The sequence below is a fragment of the Mycteria americana genome, unplaced genomic scaffold, assembly GCF_035582795.1.
Source record: "Mycteria americana isolate JAX WOST 10 ecotype Jacksonville Zoo and Gardens unplaced genomic scaffold, USCA_MyAme_1.0 Scaffold_104, whole genome shotgun sequence".
NCBI lineage: Eukaryota > Metazoa > Chordata > Aves > Ciconiiformes > Ciconiidae > Mycteria > Mycteria americana.
Window position 1 is genome coordinate 184,195 of NW_027445444.1, and position 26,393 is coordinate 210,587.

A 26,393-nucleotide genomic window follows, 5' to 3' on the forward strand; every position below is an offset into this window, starting at 1 on the left:
AAGGCAGACCCTGTCCCTCACACGTGGCTCAGGGCTCTTCCTGGGGGCAGTGGGGTGTGAGAGTGAGCAACGCCAAGTGTAGGAGAATTCTATGGCACCTCCTGGCCTCCCAAAGAAGGGGCAAGGACAAAACAAGGTCCAGAGCCTCAAAAGAAAGTTTCTCCTTGTAGGTCTCAGTGGTAGAGGCAACTGCCTTAGCCAAGGGGCCAAAGCCCTTGGTCCTGTTGAGCCTTTCAGCTTTGACAGAGCCCTTAGTCATCTCTGCTGCAGGCTGTCCTACGCTGTCCCATGCCTGCACCTCTTTCCCTTCAGGCTGTAGACACCCATCTTGCTTTCCCACCTAGCTCTCACCCCAGCATTTCTATACCTTCACTGATGTCTCGCCACCCTCACTGCCTTTTGCTTGAAACACAAAGCCATGGGCTGATCCAGACTCCCTCTGGTGACCTCTTACACCACAAGGATACTCTTTGAGTGAGGCTTCTTTTTCCTTGCATCCACTCTGAACCTTCCAAGCTGCACTTTGTGGAGGTTACCTTCTCTTCCCACTACCAAGAAAAGCTCCCTTATCTTGGAAAGCACCCTTCAAGTAGTTGCAGGCTACTACTATAGAGCCCTGAGCCTCTACTTCACCAGGCTAAAGAAGCCCAGGTCTCTCATCTTCTCCACAGAGGCCCCAAACCCCATCCTGGTAGATCTCCTCTAGAACCTCTCCAATTCCTCCTCATTCCTCCAGACTCGGGAGCCCCACACCCAGACACACTAGTCCAGATGTGGCTACACCAGTGCTGAGGTGAGGGGGATGATGATAACTCTCTTGCCTGGGTGGCCACGCTCCTCCTAATGCAGCCCTATCTGCAGGTGGCCTCATTAACTTTGAGCATGGGCCACTGGCTCATATGGCATCCCTTGGGAGGCCAGGCCCTTCTCCTCAGGGTCACTGCTGAGCTGTTCAGGTCCCAGCCTGCCCTCATGTTTGGGATTATTCTGCCCCCAAGAAAGGACTCACACATTCTCCTTGTAAAACTTCATGAGGCTTCTATTGCCAAATCTGAGAGTTTCTCAAGGTCCCCCTGGAGTGAAGCTCTGTTTGGACAGCTTTTAATGTGTTCGTACAGATGGCCCACCAGATTTGTGGTGCCTGTGGTGCCTTCAGATTTGTGGAAGCCTTCTCTTCTCCTAGCATTGCACCTTTGCACAAAAGGCGGACAACGGCATCCTGGGCTGCATTAGGAAGAGCACTGCCGATGGGTTGATAGAGGTGATCCTTCCTCTCTACTCAGCCCTGCTACAATTTGTCTTGCTCACTTCCCTCAGGGTTTTCTACTACACCACCTCACTCACACTGCAGCCAGAGCTACCCTCCACATCTTCCACCACTCCTGCCTTGTCTTCTCGTGAAAAACACATCCAGGAGAGCACTGTCACCATGCCGGGTCAGGGATCACCTGCCACCTTCCCTGTAACTGAGGTCTTCTAGCAGAGGTCCATGGTCTTCAAAGTCCCCAGTGATTACCAGGGCCTAAAATTGTGTCCCTTCCTCCAGCTGCCTAGAGGACAACCCATCCTCTTCCCAGCCTTCCTCGGGCAGCTCCGTGGTCCTGACCAGAAGACCATTGTACTCCAAGAAGTTAGTGATTCACATAACAGTAAACCTGAGTAGACCCAGGCCTGTGCTGTGCTGTGCCCTATGTACAGCCTGGCCTTCAGGCTGTGTTGTGCAGATGACAGTCAAGCTGGGTTGCAGAATAAATTTGATTGCACTGAGAAGTCTGCAGGAAGCTCCCACCTGATACCAGGGATGAGGCCAACTGCATGTCCTTACCTATCTCTAAACCTGCCACAACAAATTCACATGTGAACAGCCTCTTTTGGGGGCAGTAGAAATGGTGACTTGGATTTTTTTCCTTCTAAGGAAACACTGCAAGTGATCACAGGAGCAAAAGGGGCTGACCCTTCTACAGACGGGATCTGCAAGACTTGCTGCACCAGCTGACTAGACAGAAGTCACCTCACCATGCTCTTCCAAGCCACGTGCCTGCTGCTGGCCTTTCAGCTTCTCGGATAAACACAACCAAACCCTGTGCGTACTGCTGTCCCATCAGGTACTCGGGCAGAAGGGTCGTGACAACCATACCCAAGGCCTCTTCCTGGATGGACCTACCAGGTACTTAGGGAAAGGGATTCCCACAGTCCTGTGGCCAGCCAGGTGCCTTGAGCAGATCATCCTGAGTGCCATCACACGGCATATAGAGGATAACCAAGGGATCAAGCCCAGCCAGCGTGGGTTTAGGAAAGGCAGGTCCTGCTTGACCAACCTGATCTCCTTCTATGACAAGGTGACCCACCTAGTGGATGAGGGAAAGGCTGTGGCTGTTGTCTATCTAGACTTCAGTAAAGCCTTTGACAAGGTTTCCCACAGCATTCTCCTGCAGAAACTGTTTGCTCATGGCTTGGATGGGTGTACTCTTTGCTGGGTAAAGAACTGGCTGGGTGGCCGGGCCCAAAGAGTGGTGGTGAATGGAGTTTACTGCAGTTGGCGGCCGGTCACAAGCGGTGTTCCCCAGAGGAGAACTGTGTTGGGGCCAGTTCTGTTTAACATCTTTACCAATGATCTGGAGGAAGGGATCGAGTGCACCCTCAGTAAGTTTGCAGATGACACCAAGTTGTGCGGGAGTGTTGATCTGCTTGAGGGGAGGAAGGCTCTGCAGAGGGACCTGGACAGGCTGGATCGATGGGCCGAGGTCAATTGTTTGAGGTGCAACAAGGCCAAGTGCAAGATCCTGCACTTGGGTCACAGCAACCCCGTGCAACTCTACAGGCTTGGGGAAGAGTGGCTGGAAAGCTGCCTGGCAGAAAAGGACCCGGGGGTGTTGGTTGACATCCGGCTGAATATGAGCCAGCAGTGTGCCCAGGCGGCCAAGAAAGCCAATGGCATCCTGACTTGTATCAAAAATAGTGTGGCCAGCAGGACTAGGGAAGTGATCGTGCCCCTGTACTCGGCATTGGTAGAGGCCGCACCTCGAATGCTGTGTTCGGTTTTAGGCCCTTCACTACAAGAGAGACATTGAGGGGCTGGAGCGAGTCCAGAGAAGGGCAATGAAGCTGGTGAAGGGTCTGGAGCACAAGGCTGATGGGGAGCATCTGAGGGAACTGGGGTTGCTCAGACTGGACCAAAGGAGGCTGAGGGGAGACTTTATCGCTCTCTACAACTGCCTGAAAGGAGGCTGTAGAGAGGTGGGGTCGGTCTCTTCTCCCAGGTAACAAGTGATAGGACAAGAGGAAATGGCCTCAAGTTGCACCAGGGGAGGTTTAGACTGGCTATTAGGAAATTTTAGTTCACTGAAAGGGTTATCAAACATTGGAAGAGGCTGCCCAGTGAAGTGGTTGAGTCACCATCCCTGGAAGCATTTAAAAGCTGTTTGAATGAGGTGCTTAGGGACATGGTGTAGTGGTGGTCTTGGTAGTGTTAGGTTTACGGATGGACCTGATGATCTAAAAGGTCTTTTCCAACCTATACGATTCTGTGATTCTGCTGCTCTGTCAGAGACACTGGCAGATGTGAGCCTAAGAGCACATAGCCCAGCCACGAGTCAAGGGCTGACCTATCAGCTACTGCAGAAAGAAGAGACCTCACAGCCCTTTCCCAGCCATGTTCCTGCTGCTGGCATATCAAGTCCAGAGAAAGATGTGACCTCACCGCCAACTTCACAGCCTTTTGCCTCCTGCTGGCCCATGAGATCCTGAAGCACATGTGACCTCATCATAGCATTCCCACCATCTCCTCCTTGTGGCCTACGAGCTGGTCAGGAGCATGTAACGTCACACTCCTCTTCCAACACCATGGGGCTGCTCTGGGACCTCACGATCCCTGCCCTGCCTTCAAGGGGCCAAACAGCTTAAGTTAGGGTTAGGAGAGGGGATGAAGATGAGGGGTTTAGAGCATGGGAAGGAGGGCTTTGGGGGTTAGGTGTGCAGGTTAGGGCTTAGGGGATAGAGCTTGCCTTTCAGGCTTAGGGATTGGCAAAGGCTTAGAGGGAGGGTTTGGTGTTCTTCTGAGGGTGCCTGGTTCGTGTTGAGGGTATGGGCTGGCTTTGTGGGTTAGGGGGTTTTTCAGGGCTGGGCTGAGGGCTGTGGTGAAGTCTAACATTTGAATACTAGGGATAAGGGCTAGGGATGAGGATGATCAATAGGGTAAGAGTAAGAGGGGTTCTGGGTTCTGGCTTTGGTTTAGAGGTAAGGCTGAGGTTAGGGATTAGAGTAGTTGATTCCTGTCAGGCTGAACGGTGCAATGTAGGGGTAGGGTTAGGACTCAAGGTTATTAGTTAGAAATACAGTAAAGGCCTCACAGGAATGTTTTCACACCAGTTTCACAGTGGCACCAAAATTACCTGAAGTCATCTTTCCTCTTCAAGATCTTTCATGTCTGTTGGCCAAACTCCTCTTCCCTCCACCAAACCTCCAATCTCCCTTGTCCCAGCTACCCCTGACCTCCCAAAAGCTTTCATCTTGTTTGCGGCAGGACTGCAATGGTTTTCAAGACCTCCAAGTATCTGTCTCCACACTGCTGGCCAGTCACAAGTGACCTCACAGCCAGCATCCAAGGAGACACGATATGCTGCTGTGCTGGAGAGGTCTCTGCTCAGCCACCCCAGCAGCACTGAAGGCAGGCCATGCCCTCCACCACCCCTGACGTACTCTGCCTGCACACCAGCTCATGCTCCAGAAGGGCTCCCATAACTCCTGGGACACATTTCCCACATGGGCGCTTCAGCTACCCCAGTGCGTCCTGGAAGCAGTGGCCACCTCTGTGTGGATAATTGAATCAAGCCCTCAATGCAGATTTTAGGACAAACTTGAGACCTCTGCAGAAAAGAACTCAATGTAATAGCTGAAAAAGTCTTCATTTCCAGCATTGCTGAGATTTTTATGAATTTCCATTACTTTTTCATCATTTTGTATTAACAGCACCAAGGGTACGTACTAGCAAGCTGATTTTGCTCTCTTCTCTATGTAAAGAGTTTTATGCAGCCACTTACCACAGTGAATTTTCTTACCAATATTTCAAATGGAGAAACATTGCTCAGAAGAACTACTGTATTTATTTATTTACTGAACTACTGTATTGGCACATGTTACCTCTCTACTTCTGCCTCTGTCTTTTTTCATAGAATCATAGAATCATTTAGGTTGGAAAAGACCTTTAAGATCATCAAGTGCAGTTGTTAACCTAACACTGCCAAGTGCACCACTAAACCAAGTCCCTGCGTGCCAGCTCTACATGTCTTTTAAATACTTCCAGGGATGGTGACTCAACCACTTCCCTGGGCAGCCTGTTCCAATGCTTGATACCTCTTTCAGTGAAGAAATCTTTCCTAATATCCAATCTAAACCTGCCCTGGAACAACCTGAGGCCAGTTCCTCTTGTCCTGTCACTTGTTATTTGGGAAAAGAGATTGAGACACCCCTATGACTACAACCTCCTCTCAGGTAGTTGTAGGGAGAGATAAGCTCTCCCCTCAACCTCCTTTTCTCCAGACTAAACAACCCCAGTTCCCTCAGCCGCTCCTCATCAGACTTGTGCTCCAGACCCTTCACCAGCTTTGTTGCTTTCTTTGGATATGTTCCAGCACCTCAATGTCTTTCCTGAAGTGAGGGGCCCAAACCTGAACCCAGCATTTGAGGTACAACCTTACCAGTGCTGAGTTCAGGGGGGACAGTCTCTTCCCTAGTCCTGCTGACCACAGTATTGCTGATACAAGCCAGGATGCTATTGGCCTTCTTGGCCACCTGGGCACACTGCTGCCTCATATTCAGCCGGATGTCAACCAACACCCCCAGGTCTTTTCTGCCAGGCAGCTTTCCAGCCACTCTCCCCCAAGCCTTTAGAGTTGCATGGGGTTGCTGTGACCCAGGTGCAGGACCCAGCACTGAACCTTGTTGAGCCTCATACAATTGGCTTTGGCCCATCAATCCAGCCTGTCCAGATCCCTCTGTAGAGCCTTCCTACCCTCAAGCAGATCAACACTCCTGCCCAACTTGGTCTCATCTGCAAACTTACTGCTGGTGCACTCAATCCCCTCATCCAGACTATTGGTAATGATATTAAACACAACTGTCCCCAGTACTGAGCCCTGGGAAACGCTTGTGACCGGCCACCACCTGGGTTTAACTCCATTCACAACTCTTTGGGCCCGGCCATTCAGCCAGTTTTTTAACCAGTGAACAGTAGGCCTGTCCAAGCCATGACTAGCCACGATTTATTGGATTTGCAAGGGACCTCAGGGATGTTGCAATATCATCACCCTCATGCCATGGCTTTCTGCATGTGTCACTCTCATGTGGTGTCCTGTTGTAATGCACAGCCTTTGCAGGCTGTGAGGAGGGCCTGTTCTGTCCCGCTTGCAACCACTGGGATGCCACTGTGCAGAAAATAGGACTATCATCTCAAGTTGCAGGAGACCTTATAGCTTACACAGGCCTAAGGACACAGCAGGAGAGTGTGGAAGTGAGGAGAGACCAGCACGGAGAAGATCACGTCCTGATGCGGTCCATGGCCATGGCTCCAGGGAAGCAGCAGCCCTGACTCCAAGGTGGAAGTGCCCCACCAGGCAGCGGAGGCAGCTCTGAGGGCCACCGGGCTGCTCCTCCCTGCGGCATCTGGACTTCTGGCTCCTTAACCGCTTCTGCGTTCTGGTGCTGTGTCCTCAGCTCCAGAAAGGTTTGAAGAGATGGAGCTCAAACATGATTTTCTGCTGGATTCTTTATTTATGCAAGGAGACTGGTTCCTTAGATATATTAGGATAGTTCCTCAAAAAAAACATATTGAATGTCAAGAAGAAGCGGGATGTATAATACTATTTCATTGCAATTAATATTATCACACCTATAAAAAAGGAATGTAAAATAAAAAAAAAGAACACAAGATAGTCCTGACTTTTCCTGAGATACCCTGGGAGTCATATAAAGAGGATGGATACCTTAATGATGTTGAAACAGTATGTGTTCAAACAGTTTCTTCAGGGCATCCTTGAGCCCCTTGTTCCTCATGCTGTAGATGAGGGGGTTCACTGCTGGAGGCACCACCGAGTACAGAACTGACACCACCAGATCCAGGGACGGGGAGGAGATGGAGCGGGGCTTCAGGTAGGCAAACATTAAAGTGCTGACAAACAGGGAGAGCACGGCCAGGTGAGGGAGGCACGTGGAAAAGGCTTTGTGCCGTCCTTGCTCAGAGGGGATCCTCAGCACAGCCCTGAAGATCTGCACGTAGGACAGCACAATGAAAACAAAACATCCAAAAGCTAAACAGGCACTAACCACAAGAAGGCAAATTTCCCTGAGGTAGGCGTCTGAGCAGGAGAGCTTGAGGATCTGGGGGACTTCACAAAAGAACTGGTCTACAGCATTGCCCTTGCAGAGGGGTATTGAAAATGTGTTGGCAGTGTGCAGCAGAGCATAGGGAAAAACAGTGCCCCAGGCAGCTGCTGCCATTTTGGCACAAGCTCTACTTCCCAGGAGGGTCCCGTAGTGCAGGGGTTTGCAGATGGCAATGTAGCGGTCGTAGGCCATGACTGTGAGAAGATAAAACTCTGCTGAAATGAAAAAGACAAACAGAAAGACTTGGGCAGCACATCCTGCATAGGAAATGGCCCTGGTGTCCCACAGGCAATTGGCCATGGCTTGGGGGACAGTGGTGGAGATGGAGCTCAGGTCGAGGAGGGAGAGGTTGAGCAGGAAGAAGTACATGGGGGTGTGGAGGCGGTGGTCGCAGGCTACGGCGGCAATGATGAGGCTGTTGCCCAGGAGGGCAGCCAGGTAGATGCCCAGGAAGAGCCAGAAGTGCAAGAGCTGCAGCTCCCTCGTGTCTGCAAGCACCAGCAGGAGGAACTCAGTAATGGAGTTGTTGTTGGACATTTTCTTCCTGTGGGCTTGGGGACCTGTCCAAGGAGGAAAAGACAGTGATAAGTTAGGAATGACTTCTCTGAAGAAAAGCCCATGCCATTTCGCATAGAAATCCCCCTGCCAGAGCTGAATGAGGAATGAGCCAGGCCATTCCCCAACCCTACCAACTGAAGGACATTCTGCCTGAATGTATAAAATACCGCTTAGACATCTAGTTTCCATGAGGAATCCTCTGGAGTAGGACCCCCAGAGTCGGAGTCAGAATAGAAGTTAACCTGCACCCTCACCCCAAGAGCAAGAGTATGACGGACAGGTAGTGAAACAGGGAAGAATACAAGTATGCTCCAGAAAAATGAAGCACAGAGAGAAAGGCAGACGGGCATGCAGAGAAACCTTCTCCTTCTCCTCATCCAGCTGTGCTCTCCACCTCACAGATAGAGACAACGTAGGGCACTCATTTTTAGCCTGTTTGTTGTATAGCAATTGTAGGACACAGGCACTTCTTCTAGACTGGAGGTCCAGCTGCCAAGGAGTTTACTCACGCCCTGCACTCCGTGGCCTTGGGCATGAGGCTGTGCTGGAGAGGAGACCACAGGCTTGCTCCAGGGAAGTTGTCTGAACTGCAGGGGATGGCAGAGAGGTGTGCAAGTCACCCTTCCCACAGCGTTTCTGGAACAAGCTCCCTGTCCCTCCCTGCCCATGTCTCTGCTGCCTGGAGCTGTCCCTGCCAGGAGCTCTTTCTCTGTCCCCATATCTCCTCCCGGTCAGTGCTCACAGACCCCATCCCACCCGCTGCGTGCTCAGCTCTGCCCTGCAGATACCTCCTGCAGCCGGGCACTGCGCCGGGGCATCTCTGTGTGTGCAGGGGCTAAGGAGCAGCTCAGGCAAGTCCTAACAAGAACTGGGGTCTCCGTACCTTCTCCACAGTAGAGAACAAAGTTCCCATCTCCCCCTGCCCACCCAGCCAACCAAGAGGAGAAATTCAAAGCACAGACTGCTTCCCTGTCAGGCAAATGCTGCCTTGATGCCCGTCTTCAAAAGGACTCTCTGCAGATGTCCTGGGGGTGGTCTGGAGCTCTGAGCAGCCGTGACCCGCACCCTCTCGACAGTAGAGGGACCCCGCCTTGCTGGGGGTCACTCCTTGTGCACTCAGCTTCTCCCCATAGCGACGTGGGAAGCTCCCCAGGCAGGCTGAGCGCTGACCCTGGCAGGTGGCAGAGTCCCTGCCCTGGCACACAGCCCCCTGGGGTGCAGGGACTCTGCTCTGAAGGACAGCTCTGGACACTCCTGGCTGCACACCCAGCTTCACACTCTGCAGCCATCCCAGGGAGAAACAAGCTGTCATACCCTGGCCCTCTGACCATGTGGCAGGGAATCCCTGCGCTGGAACTCATCCTTCTCCTCCAAACCAACCATGGGATGTGTCAGCTTTAGGAGATCCCTCCAGGACCTCATGTGCCCTGCCCTGTGGCCAGCGACTTACAGTGTGAAGGGCTGTGAAGATCTCTTCCACTCCAGACTGCCTTTAACCTCTCTCTGCCTCTCTCGTCTCCCCTCAGTGCCTGCAGGCAGTGCCCTCAGCCCTGCTGCGCTTTGCGGAGGAGCTGCTCCTGGGCAGAGCGCTCTCTCTGCTTTCTGCGCTCCCATGGTGCCATAAGCTCCCTGCATCCCAGGAGCCCGGCCCAGCTTATCAGCAGAAGACCAGCCCAAGGCTGAAGTAATCACTGATGCTCCCTCCCTCAGCTGGGCAGAGACACTTGATTCCAGCAGTGGAATTTCTTCTCTTAGAAAAACAGATGGGCACGAGAATCACCTTTTCTTCTCCCATCATGAGACAGGACACCAGGAACGTGATAGGGAAGGATCTGCTTTCTCCAAGCTAGGGGAATGTTTTCAGTTTAGTGAATTTAGGCATTTCATTCTGCTTTGTAGTCCAAGGGCTAGAAAGACATTCAAAAGTCCTTTGTCCATGCCATGTCTCTGCTTTGAAGCAAAGCCTTTGCACACACAAGAACTTGGACACGCGGTACCAGGATTCCTTATGGCAAGAAGGAGCTTGCCTGGTGCCACACCTGGGGTGCTTTAGCCCACATGTGCAGCAATGATCTCAGCAAGGGGCACAGACAGGATAAGCGGGACCTGTTGGTGTTGGAGGCAGTGGTGTGACAGTGACGGAATCAATTGGCAAGGCGTGGTGGCAGAGCTCAGTACGGCTGGTCTTCAAGGACAGCATCCTCCAAGCACAGCAATAATCCAGATTGAAACTCAGCCTGAACTGGAAAGGCAATTCAAGGGCACCATAATGAGTCTTTACCACTTCAGGAACAGTTAAAGAAGCAACAAAGATACTGTGTGGCCAGTGCTGAATTTAATAAGAACGGTTGTAGATAGCTCTGAGATACTCCATGTCCTCTTTGCCTCAGTCTTCAGCAGGAAGGGCTCCAGGGCCTTTGTGCCTTGAGGCAGGACTCTGGAGGAGAACAACTAGCAGTAGATGAGAACCAAGTCAGGGGCCACATGAGTGATCCACAGTCCTTACCAGGAGGGGTGGCATCCCAGGGAGCTGAGAGAGCAGGATGATGTCACAGGGAGGCCACTCGCCATCATCTTTGAAAGGCCATGGAGACTGGAGGAACAGGCTGATGACTGGGAGCAGCCAGCTATTGCATGCACCTTTCAAAAATGCCCAGGTGATGAGCAGGGGAACTAAAGGTTCTGCCCCCGAGCGTGTGCCCTTGGAGCCCATTTCTGGGTGTCTGAAAGAGAAGGTGACTGGATTTACCCAGGGTAGATTGTGTATGGCCATCATCTTTGCTTTCCATGAGGAAAGGACAGGATGGCTAGACGTGGAGAAGCAGTGGTTGTCTTTTACCTGAAAGTCAACAAAGCTTTCAGCATCATCCCCCAACAATATTTTTGTGTTTGAGATAGGATATTATGATCTCCATCGGTGCATAAATAGCTGGTTAAAAAACCAGCTGGATGGTGAGGCTCAGAAGACCGTGGTTAATGTGTGGTACTCGGTGTGGAGGTCTCGAGCTAGCAGGGTCCTGCAGGGGTCTGTCCTGCAACCTGCCCTGTTTAACGTGTTCTTAATGACCCAGAGGAGATGAGAGGGTGATTTTTCATAACATTTGTAGAAGACAGCCTATTGAGGAGAGCAGACGCTACAATGGAGGGCAGGGCTGCCATTGCAAGGGACGTAAAGAGGCTGGAGTGATGGACCAACAGGAACCTCGTGATATGCAGCAAGTCCTGACCTTAAGGTGGATGAAGCCCCTGCAGTGATAGATGCCAGGGACTGCCTAGCTGGGTAGCAGCTCTATGGGAAAGGCTGTGGCCGTCCTTGGGTTTCATTAGGCAAAACATGAGCCATCAGCAAAGGAAGTGGCCTGGTTTGGGGTGGGATAGAGTTAATTTTCTTCCTAGTAGCTCCTATAGTGCTGTATTTTGGATGTTAGTATGACAATAATATTGATAACACGCTGATGTTTTAGTTGGTGCTAGGTAATGTTTACACTGGTCAAGGACTTTTCATCTTCCCATGCTCTGCCAGGAGCCAAGATTCACATTGATTCACATTGATTCACATTGGCCAAAGGGCTATTCCATACCGTATGACATCATGCTCAGGATATGAACTGGGGGGGAGTTGGCTGGGGGGTAGCAATCACTGCTCGGGGACTGGCTGGGCATTGGTCGGAGGGTGGTGAGCAGTTGCATCACTTGGGTATTTTTTCCTGGCTTTTGTTCCTCTCTTGCTCACTTGTTTTCCTTCTCATCACAATTTATTATTATTATTATTGTTAGTGTTCCAATTATTAAACTGTTCTTATCTCAACCCACGAGTTTTCTTACTTTTGCTCTTCGGACTCTCTCCCCATCCCACTGCGGGGGGCGGAGGGTGAGCAAGCGGCTGTGTGGTGCTTAATTGCCGACTGGGGCTAAACCACAACAGAGCCTGTTGTGCGGATTGCTCTGTACAGGGAAAATGCCCCAAAGAAAAGGGGTGGAGAATCACACCGTGGGATCGGGATTCATTCTTCTGGGATTTGCTGACCACTCCAGCCTGCAGGGCCTGTGCTTCCCAGTATTCCTGCTCCTCTGCCTCGTGGTGCTCACAGGGAACAGCCTGATTGCACTCACCACAGCGCTGGACTCAAGCCTCCACAGCCCCATGGATTTCTTCCTGAGGAATTTGTCCTTCCTGGAGATCTGCTACCCGTCAGTCACTGACAAAAAAGTTGGTAGGTTTCCTGATGGAAGACGGCAGGATCTCCTTCCTTGGCTGTGCTGCCCAGCTGTACGTCCTGGTTTTGTTCGGCAGGATCAAATGCTTCTCCTGGCTGCCCTGGCCTACCACTGCTACATAGCTAAATGTGACTGTTGCGTTAAAAGAGCTACTGTCAGGTAGGAGTCTGAGGAGTGGCTGGACGGGGAACACTCCCGTTGAGTCAGGAGGTTCAGACAGGACCCCCTTGCTTTCTAAACTCCTTCTCAGAGAGGAGTCTAGGTGCGGCTAAGTCCACTCTTAGGCTCAGACTCAGTCAATGGTTTATTTTCTAAAGGACTGTATATGTAGCCACTCATCAGTTTTAAGGCGACAGCATGAATTTACAACGTGATAAGTCCGGTCGTGTTTAGGGAACTGAACTTCACGATTACGGATTCACTAATAACGCGCTGCACTCCCAGTCTAGTCATGTTGCATGAAGTATTACGGCCACACTGAGAGTCTGGTCATGTTCAATAACAACCACGGCTAGTTTAATGAAGAGTGCAGTTTATGAGAGCAACAGACACGCGGGTTCTTTGGGTTACCGGTGATAAATTCACTGTCTGCAAAGCACGTGCAGATACCAAGAGTATGAGTGACACTGCTGGCTATAAATGCGTTAACAGATAATGAAGCAACTCTAGAGAGATTTGTAAGTTTTCTGGGCAGGCACTTGGAATAACCAAGTGTTCGACTCTTACCCAAAGGCGTCCCGATGTGGGGGAAGAGAGGCTCAGGCCGTCGCCTGATCCCAGAGGTCGGAGTGGTACACGATGGTGTCTTCCCTAACATTCTCTTTCTCTTAAGCCATTTTATACTATCTTTCACCTTTTGGGTGGAGCTTGAGTGACTCTAGTCATACAGACCTTTGTTTAGGATTGGTGTACAGTTTTCTGGCTTTGCTTTTCAAGGTATAAGCTGGGAAAATTCAGAGCACAAGCTCAGTGAGGGTCGGTCGCACCTTGGAGGTGGGTAGCTTTTGGGATGGAGGTGTGTTTTGGTATTGTAATGATGTTATAATGAGCAAAGTTCACCAAAGGACAGCATTTTGTCAAAAACGTGGCAGGCTGTTGGCCCAGGGTAGTAAATATGCAGCTTATCAGTTCCATGACACCTTTAAGTTCACATATTATTACAGAGCCTGGCCGCGGCGTCTCCACAGCGCTGCACACTCCGAACAGTACCTTCTTAGAGTCAGCACACCAAGTTCCCCTGGCGTCACCGACGTCGAAGGTTACAGGCCTAGGGAACTTCCATGGAATGGATCCCTTGCATGTCAGCCGCATTCCACCTGGGAAGCTTCTTCAATGCTGTACCTTTCGTAAAGCTGTGAATATAAGTTTAATGTCTAAGTAAGTCACCTCCAGCAATTATCCCACATAATCCACCCCGTGGCTAGAGTCACTCAAGCTTCACGATATTTGGAATGCCTCGGGTGTGTCCCATATGCTCTCGTGGTGACGATTATCGAGTACGTAGACATCTTGTGGGGATATTTGATGAGCCAGACGCTTCACCATAGTCCAACATCTAACATCCAGCGCGATGGTTAGAATGAAGCATAACGCAGTGAGCATTAGCAGAATAACAACTGGATGAAGCATCTTACTGAGAATTCCGGTTGCGGTTGGCGACCATCCTAGCAAAGTGTCCCACCAAGAGTGTCCTCCATCCTGCTTCACTCGTTCTAAGACGCGATGTATCTCTTCCGCGTCATGGTGGACGGTGACTGATGTCTTATGTCCGTTATTGCGGACGCGTTCCAGCAGTTGCTTCAGGTCATCGTGTTGTAGGAGTTAATAAGTCTTGATCCAGTGTATAGTTAGCTTGCAGCAGTTGGTGAGTTGTGACAGGAGCTGAACAGTTGAAGTTGCAACCCATAATTTTGGTAAAATTACAACCCAAATATTCGAGTGATTACTTATAGCTACAGTAAGGTGATCTACAAATACAAAATCACAAAAGGTTCTCATGCAAGCGCATCCTTTCCCAATACATACAAGTCCAGTTGCATTATCCCAAATTACTTTTTGAATTTCAGTGGGCAGGGTGCCTTCCTCACCTTCCCGTCTAATTGTAGCTACTGTAGATTGCATCCAGAGTTGAGCTTGGACACAACTAAGAGCTAAAGAAACATTGTTTTGGGTCACAGCAAGTGCATCCACAATCAACTGGTGGTCTTTCTACTTTTCCTCTCCCCACTGAGGCAATATATGCAATAAGAGCCATTGGTTAGCTCCCAGAGCTGAAAGAGAAGATTGTAAAGGGTGTTTCAGGGCACGCAAGTCATTGGTTACTGTGGCTAATTTATTAGCAAGTACTTCAGCATCTCTGCTGTTTAAGACTCCCAGTCCCGTTCCTAAGTCACCAGTCCCGTCTCTCTTTGATCGTTTTGGAGAGATGAGAGCCTGTTTATGCAACCATGCTGACCATCCTGCGTAAGATGTACTCAGGAATGGTGAACAGGTAGGTTGAATTGCAGAGATCTCAGTCTGCATGGCTAATTCCACCCGTTTGAGGGAGTATGACAGATTATGAGGGAGTAGGGGGATGTTCTTTACACACTCCAGGACACTGCTGGCCTTGTTTGCCACCAGGTTGCACTGGATCGTGTGGATCACTGCTGGACCGTGTTTTGCCTTCTGTCCCCCAGCACCAGCAGGGCCTTTTCTGCAGAGCTGCTCTCTGGCTAGGCAGCGCCCAGACCCTGCCTCTGCAGGGTGTTAGTCTATCCCAGGCGCAGGACCTGGCCATTGTCCTTCTTCTCTCATGACGTTCCTCACAAGACAGTCCTTCTCCTGAATGCAATCTGAAGGCACAGGAATCGTCCTCCCAGTTTAATGGCATCAACAAATGTGGTCAGAGTTGCCTCCTCCAGGCCATGGACAGAGGTGTAAAACTGCCCAGGTCCCAGGAGAGTCCCCTGTGCTGTCCCACAATGCCCCACTGTGTCCCAGTGGCCTCCAGGTAGGGTATGACCCCTTCACCACAGCTCTCTCAGCCTCATCATCCAACTGGTGTTTTGCTCAACTGCTTGTCTATCCCTCCAGACTCTAGTGGCCTAAGATGGGTACAAGAATATTGAGGGTGACCATGCCAGAAGTCTTGCTGAAGTGGAGGTAAATGCCATCTACTGTTCTCCTGTCGTACACAAATGGAGTTACTTCATCATGAAAGCAATGAGGTTGGCGAGGCATAGTTTACCCTTGCAGTGTCCATGCTGATGCTCTTCTCTTTCTGGTGCCCAGAAATGTCACCCAGGAGCACTCATTCAGTGGCTCACTCCTCATCATATGAACTTGTACAGCCTGTGGTTCCCGGGGTTGCACTTTGGGCCTTTTTCAAAGATGGGTGCAACATTGGTTTGTCCTCACTCACAAGACACCTCTACCAATTCCATGGCCTTTCAAAGGGATAGTCAAAGAAATACCCATCTTGCCCTGTAACTTCATTACCACTATTCTGCCTGTTATGCAGTGTCTTTAGTTTCGCTACTCTTTCATATACTATCACCTGTCCTGATACAGTGACTATTTCTAAAATCATCTTTTCAGATGCAGACTGTCCAGACAAAGGCCCTTTCCATTTTTCTCCTCCCCTAAACCTTTGTTCCTTCAGATACCTCTCACCTATGCAGCTGCTTTAAGCTTCAGGGAGTTAACAGCTCGCCTGTCTTTCAGTACTCTAATTGTCTCTTTAGCCAACTCTTGAATTATGTTCATATCTATGTCATCATATCCATCATATCTATCGGGGGGTGTGGCCTGCTCTTCAGGGGCGGGGCCAGCAGGGGCACGGGGTCAAGGCAGCGGAAGTGCAAGTGAGGCTTGGCAGGCTGGCAGCTCCCGAGGCCTGACCCCGTCATGAGCTCAGCAGTGAGGTAACGTTGCACCTCTGAATGGCAGAGGCCAGCTGGAGGAGCGGTGCTAGAGGAGGCTTGGAAGCAAAGCTGACTTTGTCCTGGAAGGCGAGGCTGCGGTGTGACAATTCAATCCAGCGCTCGGCCGGTGGCTGGTCCCAGGGAAATGGTGCTGGAGCCCCGGTGCTCCTGCCGTGGCCCGGGCAGTGCTGCGGGGTGTGCAGCTGCCCCTCCTGAGCGCCCCGTGGCTGCCCACAGCACTCAGAGCAGCAAGGCCCTGCTGGGACTGGGGAGAGTGCAAGTGTCGCAGGTCCAGGGAGCCCCTGGCACTTGGGCTGGCACCTTTTGGGCCAGGGAGCCGTCCGAGGACGCAGGCAGCACAGCCTGTAGCAAAGGGAGAGAGCCGCCTTGTGGAGGTTTAACCCCAGCCAGCAACTACGCACCACACAGTCGCTCGCTCACTCTCCCCTAGTGGGATGGGGGAGAGAATCAGAAGAGTAAAAGTGAGAAAACTCGTGGGTTGAGCTAAAGACAGCTTAATAAGTAAAGCAAAAGCCATGCACGCAAGCAAAGCAAAGCAAGGAATTCATGCACTACTTCCCATGGGCAGGCAGGTGTTCAGCCATCTCCAGGAAAGCAGGGCTCCATCACGCGTAATGGTTACTTGGGAAGACAAACGCCATCACTCTGAACATCCCCCTCTTCCTTCTTCTTCCCCAGCTTTATATACTGAGCATGACGTCATATGGTCTGGAATAGCCCTTTGGTCAGTTTGGATCAGCTGTCTTGGCTGTGTCCCCCCCAACTTCTTGTGCACCTGGCAGAGCATGGGAAGCTGAAAAGTCCTTGACCAGAGCAGCAACAACTACAACATCAGTGTGTTATCAACACTGTTTTCAGCACAAATCCAAACCATGGCCCCATACCAGCCACTATCAAGAAAATTAACTCTATCCCAGCCAAAACCAGCACACGCCTGCAGTTGTCTGCCTGCAGAGTGGCCGCCTTTCGCCAGGGAACGAAAGTGAGGGACAAGGAGCACTAGTTCGGAGTCAGCCTGTGGCTGTATCCTGGGGGGCAGATAAGATTCCTTGGAAATGAACCTGTAAGGGACCAGGTGCTTTGCTACACGAGTCTCATGGACACAGTCCTGTCCCTGGGAAGAGTGGAAAAGAAACCCTCAGCAACCCAAATGTTCACGCAATGCCTGCAGCTATTGGGTAGAGAAGGGACAGACCTTGCCTCTCTGATGGCATCTGATGGCTGATGCCTCTGACTGAAGGCATCAGTCAGCGGCACACAGGCACCAAATCTCCTTCTCTGCGATGCCATCTGGGGTGTCTGTCATGCACCCACCCTGAATGGCAACTGCTTTCCCCTATGTCCTGTGCTGTTCCCGACAGCCCTGGCACCTCATGTGGCTCTATGGCCCTGGATTTGAACATTAAATTGAACATCTGCCCTGAATTCTGTCATGCAGCCTGGGGATGAACATGAACCACCTGCCAAGGTAGTCAGTGGAGATCTAGTAAATGCAGGTGATGGAGGGAGACTGAGCTCTCCCTATGGCACATGACTCCATACTGTCAGATGAATAACGCTATAGGCCGCCCTGAACGGAATGAGTAGGGACATGTTCCGTTGCCGTTAATTTGGGCAACAGCTGTCATTGTCATTGTCATTGTCATTGTCATTGTCATTGTCATTGTCATTCAGTTGACCAAAGGAAATGCCCAGCTGCTTCCAAGAGGATGTCCCAGGGTGTTGCGCTGTCTCTATGAACTGCTCCATTTGAGTTTGCAGGTACCTGCAGATACCTTCAACCACCTCACATGGTTCAGAGCCACCAGGTGTTTGGCTCTGAACAGCTCACTCCTGCCTTCCATCTCAATTAAGTAGCATGGGAGCTGAGACAAGGAGCTCCCATGCAGGTGGCTATTTTGTGCACATGTGAACTGAGGCAAGAGGAATCCCACCTCCTGTGGGTTTGTGGCAGGCATGAGAGGGAGTTGAGTCACCTTCCAGCCCAAATAGAAACCCAGGGTAAGATGCCTCGACTGACCCAGCGGCATCCTTTCCCTCAGCAGTGGGGGTAAAGAAGATTCCTCCCTGTCAGTGTCACGGTGTCCTCCCAAATGATGGACAAGAAAAGGTGATTATAGGAGCTACCTCTGTCCCTGAGAGGTGAAATGACCCTGCTAGAAATCAGTGTCTCTCGCCAGCTGAGGGAGGGAACATCAGTGGTTCCTTCAGCCTGTTTCACAGCAGGTTCCCCTGCAGCCCCAGGGACACCTGGAGGGAGCCCAGAGGGAGCAGAGAAAGAGATGCCTTGGGCTGGTCCTCTGCTGCTGGGCTGGGCTGGGCTCCTGGCATGGAGGGAGCTCATGGCAAGCGGGCAGCGCTGCAGAGAGCGAGCTCTGCCCAGGAGCAGCTCCTCTGCAAAGAGCAGCAGGGCTGGGGGCACTGCCTGCAGGTGCCGAGGGGAGAGGAGTGAGGCAGAGGGGTTAAAGACAGTCAGGAGTGGGAGGACAGAGGACATCTCACTGGTGGAGAAATCTTCACAGCCCTTGACATGGTAAGTGTCTGGGTGCAGGGCAACGGAGCTGCAGTTCCTGGAAAGATCTCCTAAAGCTGGCACATCCCACAAACTGTGAGATCTTTCAAGAGGACTCTCACCGTTTCTCCAGTGTAGAGGAGAAGGAGGTGTTGCAGAGCAGGGTTTCCCTGCTGCACTGTCAGAGGGGCAGGGCATGATGGCTGCCTTCTCCCAGGGACGGCTGCAGGGGTGTGCAGCCGTGTGTGCAGGCAGGGGTGCCCAGGGCTGTCCTTCAGAGCAGGGTCCCTGTGCCCCAGGGGGCTGTGTGCCAGGGCAGGGGCTCTGCCACCTGCCAGGGTCAGTGCTCAGCCTGCCTGGGGAGCTCCCGACAGCGCTGCGGCCAGAAGCTGGGGGTGGAAAAAAGAACCTTTGGCAGGGCAGGGTCCTTCTGCTGTCGAGAGAGTGCTGCATGGGTCAGGGCTGCTCACAGCTCCAGATCTCCACAGGATATTGGCAGAAGCAGCTTTTATAGAAGCCCATCAAGGCAGGGCCGTTTGTAAGGGAAGGAGCCTGTGCTTTCAGTCTCCTACTCTTGTTTGTCTGGATGGGGAATTGGACATGTAAAGTCCTCTCTTGGTTGTGGAGGAGACACTTCAACTTCAAATCTTTTTTCCCTTAGAGGTGAATACATTTGAGTGTATAAAAATGAAGACCCCCATGGCTTGCAGACAGCCCCAGCATCACCTTTCCAGGCTCCTCAGGGTTGAGCTGATGATCCCATCATAGCCTGCACACCCAGAGATGCCCCTGGGCAGTGCCCTGCTGCTGGGAGGTGTCTGCAGGGCAGAGGTGATCACTCCTCAGGTGGGACGGGGTCTGTGAGCAGTGGCAGGGAGGAGGCGTGGGGACGGGGAAACAGCTCCTGGCAGGGACAGCTCCAGGCAGCAGAGACATGGGCAGGGGCTGAGGCAGAACTGCGACCAGAAGTGCTGTGTGAAGGGAATTGGGGCGCCTCCCTGCCATCCTTTGCAGTGCAGATGCTTCTGCAGAGCAGCCCCTGGTCTCCTCTTCCACCCAGTAGAGCTTCTGCCCTCCAGGCTGTAGGGACTTTGGTTGAGTCATATCCTTAGCAACTAAATCCTAAGAAGGAGAAACTCACAAGTTCTGTGACTTCTGTTTGTCTGTCCCTGTCCTCCCTCAGCAGGAGCATTGGGGCATTTCTCTGTCTTTCCCTCCTGTCCATGCTGCCTTTGTTCTGCCCCTCACACTCTCTGAAGCAAGGGGGGTTCAGGTGCAGCTCACGCACCAGTGCTGCAGGTCTTGCCATGCAGTTGTGTCCACGGGAGCAAAGCCCATCAGCCTGTGTGAACCTGTGGGTCTGTGGAGAGTGCAGTGTGTGGGGCTGAGGTGGGAGCTGTCTCTGCTCAGGTCACAACAGTTTTAGCACGTCCAGGAGTTTCCCTGGGGTTGCCCTGCTGGAAGATGCTGAGCAGCTCCTCTTCATTTTAGTGGCTAACATCTGAGGGAAACAGTGAATTTCAGGAGCTGTCACCCCCTTTCCCAGGTGCCTGCAGCTATACAGCAGGGATGACGGCTAGGGAGCACGTGGGCAGAGCCCTGCTCCTAAAGGCACATTTGGCCAGCACAAACCAGAATGCCAGCCAGGGAGATGTATGAAGGTCCTGAAAGAAAGGGGAGGGACAATCTGTGCTTGGGGTGGTGGTTGGGGGGATGGAAAGCGTTTTTCTCAGAGCAGTCCTAACTTGTGAATGTGATTTCCTCCTTTGGCAGTACCTCATGAACACAGGGATGAGATGTCCAACAGCAGCTCCATCACCAAGTTCCTCCTCCTGGCGTTTGCAGACTCGTGGGAGTTGCAGCTCTTGCACTTCTGGCTCTTCCTGGGCATCTACCTGGCTGCCCTCCTGGGCAATGGCCTCATCATTGCCGCCGTAGCCTGCGACCACCGCCTCCACACCCCCATGTACTTCTTCCTCCTCAACCTCTCCCTTCTTGATCTTGGCTGCATCTCCACCACTCTCCCCAAAGCCATGGCCAATTGCCTGTGGGACAACAGGGCCATCTCCTACCAAGGGTGTGTGGTACAACTCTTTTTCTTTTTCTCTTTTATGTCAGCAGAGTGTTCTCTCCTCACTGTCATGGCCTATGACCGCTACGTTGCCATCTGCAAACCCCTGCACTACGGGACCCTCCTGGGCAGCAGAGCTTGTGTCCACATGGCAGCAGCTGCCTGGGGCAGTGGGTTTCTCAATTCCCTCCTGCACACTGCCAATACATTTTCACTACCACTCTGCCACGGCAATGCTGTGGACCAGTTCTTTTGTGAAATCCCCCAGATCCTCAAGCTCTCCTGCACAGATGCCTACCTCAGGGAAGCTGGTCTGCTTCTGGTTAGTGCCCTTTTAGCATTTGGGTGTTTTGTTTTCATTGTGCTGTCCTATGTGCAGATCTTCAGGGCCGTGCTGAGGATCCCCTCTAAGCAGGGACGTCACAAAGCCTTTTCCACGTGCCTCCCTCACCTGGCCGTGGTCTCCCTGTTTATCAGCACTGGCATCTTTGCCCACCTGAAGCCCCTCTCCATCTCCTTCGCATCCCTGGACCTGGTGGTGTCATTTCTGTACTCGGTGGTGCCTCCAGCAGTGAACCCCCTCATCTACAGCATGAGGAACCAGGAGCTCAAGGATGCCCTCTGGAAACTGGCCCAATGCATGCTGTTTCACCGACAATAACCTGCCTCCGCTAGTCACCCCATTTCCCAGAGTTTATCTCAGGCCACAAGTCCTCTTTTTTCTCATGTGATAATTATTATTAAAGAGAATTTTCTGTGTTTGTACTTCTTGTCTTGAGGTTTTATCCTGTTGTGTCTGACCCTTGCTTTTCAATAAAGAGGCATCTCCCAGGTGCTGTGCTTGAAGACTGGGCTCTTCCTCCAACGGTGTTGCCAAGGTGTCCATGGAATTGGCCTGTTAAGGAGTTTTCCTCTTGTGTTCTCCCTGTGATTGGGGTTAAGCTTTACGGTATTATTGGGTTCCACTGGACCGAATGTTCTGGAGTTAAAAGCTCTCTCCTTGGTGTCCAATGGCAGGGGAGATGCTCCATGACCTCCCCATTATCTCCTCAGCTTTCTTCATGTACGACAGGACTGATGTCACTTACATGTCTCTCTCAAAAATTGATTTGGAGGGGTGAGGAGAATATGGGGACTCGCCATGTGGCCAGGGCTGGGAGTGAATGAAGACTCAGAAGGTGAATGACCCTGAAAGGTGATGTCCCCCAAAAGTAAAGCACTGAATCACGGTATCAACAAAGAAGGACTCTGCAGTATCATGGGACTCAGTGGGGACCCAGCAGCCAGAGGGGAGGGAGACTGGAGAGATGCGGGAGCTGCCTGAGGAGGCCCAGGGCTCTCTTGCTGTTCTGGGGAGCGGGGCTGGTGGGGGCAGAGAAGAGGTCAAATGCAGTTGGGGTTGAGGATCACCTCCAGTAGGACTACAGTACAGCCTGGGAGTGACTGGCCTCTGTTTCCCTGTGTCGTTGTTGCAGCAGCATCCCTGGGGCTGATGGGCAGGATGAGACCCTTCTCTGCCTCCCAGGAGCTGCTGTGCCCTTCAGAGGGGCTGTGGATGTGGCTGAATGGCCAGAGCTCTGCAGCACCCTGTGGTAGGCAATGCCATGTGGCAAGCCTAGATTGGGCTACTCTACTGGGCTGTGCTGGGCTGGGCTGTTGTATAGGGCAGGGGAGGTGGGAAGAGCTGGGGAGAGGCTGGGTTGGTCTGGACTGGAAAGAGCCCAGGAGAGGAAAGCGCTGGTGTAGAGCTAAGGTGTGAGAGTGTGCAGGGTGGGGGCACCCAGCAGGGAGCTCACAGTGCAGAGTCAGGTGTCATGGTGAAGGAAGCAAGGCACCAAAGGTGCCAAAGAGGGGGGCCCAGTCTGTGCCATGTTCCCTGGACACCCTGTGGAAGCTGCCCTGGGAAAACTGTCCCAGATGAGTCCCACACACCGGCCATTTCCATGTCTGGCTGCACACCCCAGCCCTGAGGAGTGACCTTTGCTGCATGGTCACCTCTGTCCTCCTCCTGGGCTCAGTGATACCCAACTGCACCACCAGTATTAATAAAAAGGGAACCAGTTTGCTACTGACATTACACACAAGTCCCATAACTCTTGCCATTGCTGGTCTCTCAGCCAAGCTTTGTCTCAGACAGCTCCAATTAGATCAGGTGCTTATGGCTTTTCTCAACAAATACTGAAAAAGTCCATTGATTGAGATTGCAGCAACTGGCCTGGGTCCTTGCTCCAGTTTTTATTCTGAGGAATTTCTCAAAAACGCATCCCTCTCAGCATCTCCTTGTCCATAATGTGCTCCAGGTCTCCACTGTCCTTCTAGCCTCTGCAGGACTTGCTCCAGTCTGTCAGGGTCTTTCTTGTGCTGGGGAGCTCCAAAGTGGACGAAGCAGTCCAGATGCCGTCCTGTGATGGATTAACTGTGGCCAGCAGCCAGCCAGACACCCGGCTGTCAGACAACCCCAATAGGACAAAGGGAGAAAATAAATCGGAAAAGCTCATGGGTCAAGATAAAGGAGATCAGTTACCAATTACTGTCACTGGCAAAGACGTGTTGACTTGCCGAGGATCAATTTAATTTCTTGCCAATTCAAAAAGGCTTGCATTGTGAGAAACAATGACAAAAACATTAAAGACCATTCTTCTCACACTTTCTCCCCCCAAAAATTACTCTATTGCTGAAATTACTCCATTGGTCCCAATTCATCTAACGACCCCAGCCCCAAGAGGAGCAGGTGGGATGGTGAAGAGGGGGTTAACAGTCACTAAAGAACAGCTCTGCCACTCTTTCCTCCTCACACTTCTCCCCTGCTCCAGCTTGGGTACTCCCCATGGGATCCCACCATATTTGCAGTACAAGGCGATGTGTTGTTCATTTCTTTCTGTCTTACTTTTCTCCTTTACACTCACAGAATAACAGAACGGTTGAGACTGGAGGGGGCCTCTGGAGATCATCTGCTTCAACCCCCAGCTGAGGCAGGGTCAACTAGAGCAGCTTGCTCAGGACGTTGTCTAGGTGGGTTTGGAATGTCTCCAGGGATGGACACTCCACAACCTCTCTGGGCAACCTGTTCCAGTGCTTCACAGTCAAAAAGTCTTTTCTTGGGTTCAGATGGAATTGTATATGCATCAATAAGATGCCTCCAAGCCTTCTTTTTTTTGCAGACTGAAGAGTCCCACATCTCTCAGCCTTTCCTCCTATGAAAGATGCTGCAGTCCCTTAAGCCAGCTTTGTGGCCCTTTGCTGGACTTGCTTTAGTAGATCAACCACTTTGCTGCACTGGGAAGCCCAGCCCTGGACACAGCACTCCAGATGTGGCCTCGCCAGTGCTGGCAGGAGGTGAAGGATTACCTCCCTCCATCTGCCAGCAATAGTTGCACATGGAGTCATGCACTTCATTCTTAAGAGAGAAGCAAAAATATACTTTCTTGATATAAAACAGTGAGTTAACAAGGTTCAATGGTAAAGGCGACAGTGGTTTCACAACATTCGATGGCAAGGTACACTTGAGTATTTACTGCATAGAAGACAGGACAAAAGTGTCAGGGAGACCCTCCCGTTGAGTCATGAGGTTCAGAAATGACCCCCTTTATTTCTAAACTCCTCCTCAGAGAGGATCTAGGTACGGCTGGATCCAGTCGTAGTCCCAGACTTGGTCAATGGTTTCTGTCTAAAGGATTAGATGTGCACAGTCAGTACTTTATATCACTTAGCTAAGATTGCAAAGTTTAGCATGCTATTAGTCACTTCCTGAGGATCTGTTGCAGCAAGGAATCTCTCAACCTCCTGAGGAGTAACCTTGAGAGGCGTCCCTGCTCAAGGGGAGATCTGGGCATGGAGCCTGCTGTTGTGCAGGAGAGCTCCAAGGGCTCTTGGGCTGCTCCATATTTATGGGGCTAAGATGATTGACTCATAGTCGTATTTGCCTACCGACCTTGGCTATAGCCCTTGGCTATTGTGTTATCTGTCTCCCGAGTCCACTTTGAGCCAGATGCAGCCATCACGACCAGAGGCATCCGTTGCGACTGCCACTGGTGCTTATCACTTGAGCAGGGTTACGGGAGACAACGGGCAGGTTGGGGGGCGGGGGGGTGCACACTTTCACAGGGTGACATGTTTTTGTGAATTCAGATTTGTCTCTTGAGGAAACTGCCCTGCGTTTTTCACTTGGCTAATCAAAATGCTTTTGTCCCATGTTTTCTGACCTGCTGGTCTCATCATTAAGACATCAGAGTTTAAGAAGACTTCTCAAAGGGAGTTAGCGAGAGCTGGAGAGACACAGTCAGCATCCTCAGCCCTCTGCCTGGAAGAGGATAGTCCTTCCCCATGTCAAACTGAGGTTCTTAAACATCTTTCAGCTGAGTCTCTTCTTCATCAGAAGCAACCTGCTACTGCAGTGCTGCTTGCTTGTAGCTCACATGCTTCAAGTGTGCCCAGCAAGAAGCCTTTATGCTCTGGAAGGTGGGAAATGCAAAGGGAAGGCTCCATTCCCCAGGCAGCCAGAGCATTGCTCTGCTCCTGCGAGGGCTTGCAGGGTACTGGGAAGCAGTTCAAATGTCCCATGGATGCATCAGTGTCAGTGGTTTCATCGGCAGATGTGTTACTTCTGATGGGATTCACCCTTCATCATGATGTAAAAATGAATGATTCGGATCAAAGATATTCTCCCGGATCTTTGTGTGTGGACACAGCGTCAGGGGATGAGCTCTTACATGTGAGGAGAGCTGGGATTAATCTCTCTCACTAAGGCCTCAGAATCAAGTCATGCCTTGCCTTGCTTTGTTTTGATTGCCTCTCCTTGCCTAACCTCGCCTTGCTTTGTCTTCCCCTTTTTCATCCCTTCCCTCCTTTTCATCCTATTTCTTCTTCATGGTCTTACATTAAATGCAGGTCTTACAAGATCTGGACAAAGAACATAAGCAAGGCTGTTCTTAAAGGGGCTACTATTTATCCCTTTTCTTCCTTTTTTCTCGTCTATCCCCAGGGATTCTATTCAGTCAAATCACCTCTAAAAAAGGAAGTCAAGTTTCTTTTATCTACATGACAAACCCCAGTCATTCAGGCTCAAGGATTCTGTTCTCCCCTCTCTTTACAAACCTCCCTGCAGCAAGCAACCCATGTTAGATTTCCAAACAGTCATGCAGATGAATGGCCTGCAGGTCAAGCTCGCCTACTCCTGCAATCATGTTTATGCTGATGTTAGTAGTCTTTCTCTAGGCTTGAAGCGTGTGTGATGGTGGACAGGCCATCAGCATCCTCTAAGAGCCTGTTGTGTGGATCGTTCTGTATAGGGAAAATGCCCCGAAGAAAAGGCACGGAGAATCACACCGTTAGATCTGGATTCGTTCTTCGGGGACTTTTTCTGACCCCTCCAGCCTGCAGGGCCTGTGCTCTCCAGTATTCCTGCTCATCTACCTCGTGGTCCTCACATGGAACAGCCTGATTGCACTCACCACAGTGGACTCAAGCCTCCACGGCCCCATGGATTTCTTCCTGCGGAGCTTGTCCTTGCTGGAGATCTGCTATGCGTCAGTCACTCTTCCAAAAAAGCTGGTGGGTTTCCTGATGCAAGATGGCAGGATCTCCTGGTTTTGTTGGGCAGCATCAAATGCCTTCTCCTGGCTGCCCTGGCCTATGACCGCTACAAAGCCACATGTGCCCCCCTGCACTATACCCTCATCATAAGCAGGGGTCTCTGCATCAGCCTGGTGGTGGGGTCGTGGGGTACCAC

General features: G+C 51.5%; 1 pseudogene; it reads right to left on the minus strand.

Annotated features, from left to right (window-relative positions):
* Nucleotides 1–6,981: 6,981 nt before the first annotated feature.
* On the minus strand, nt 6,982–8,024 carry LOC142403105 (olfactory receptor 14C36-like; annotated as a pseudogene).
* Between the last annotated feature and the right edge of the window lie 18,369 nt (nt 8,025–26,393).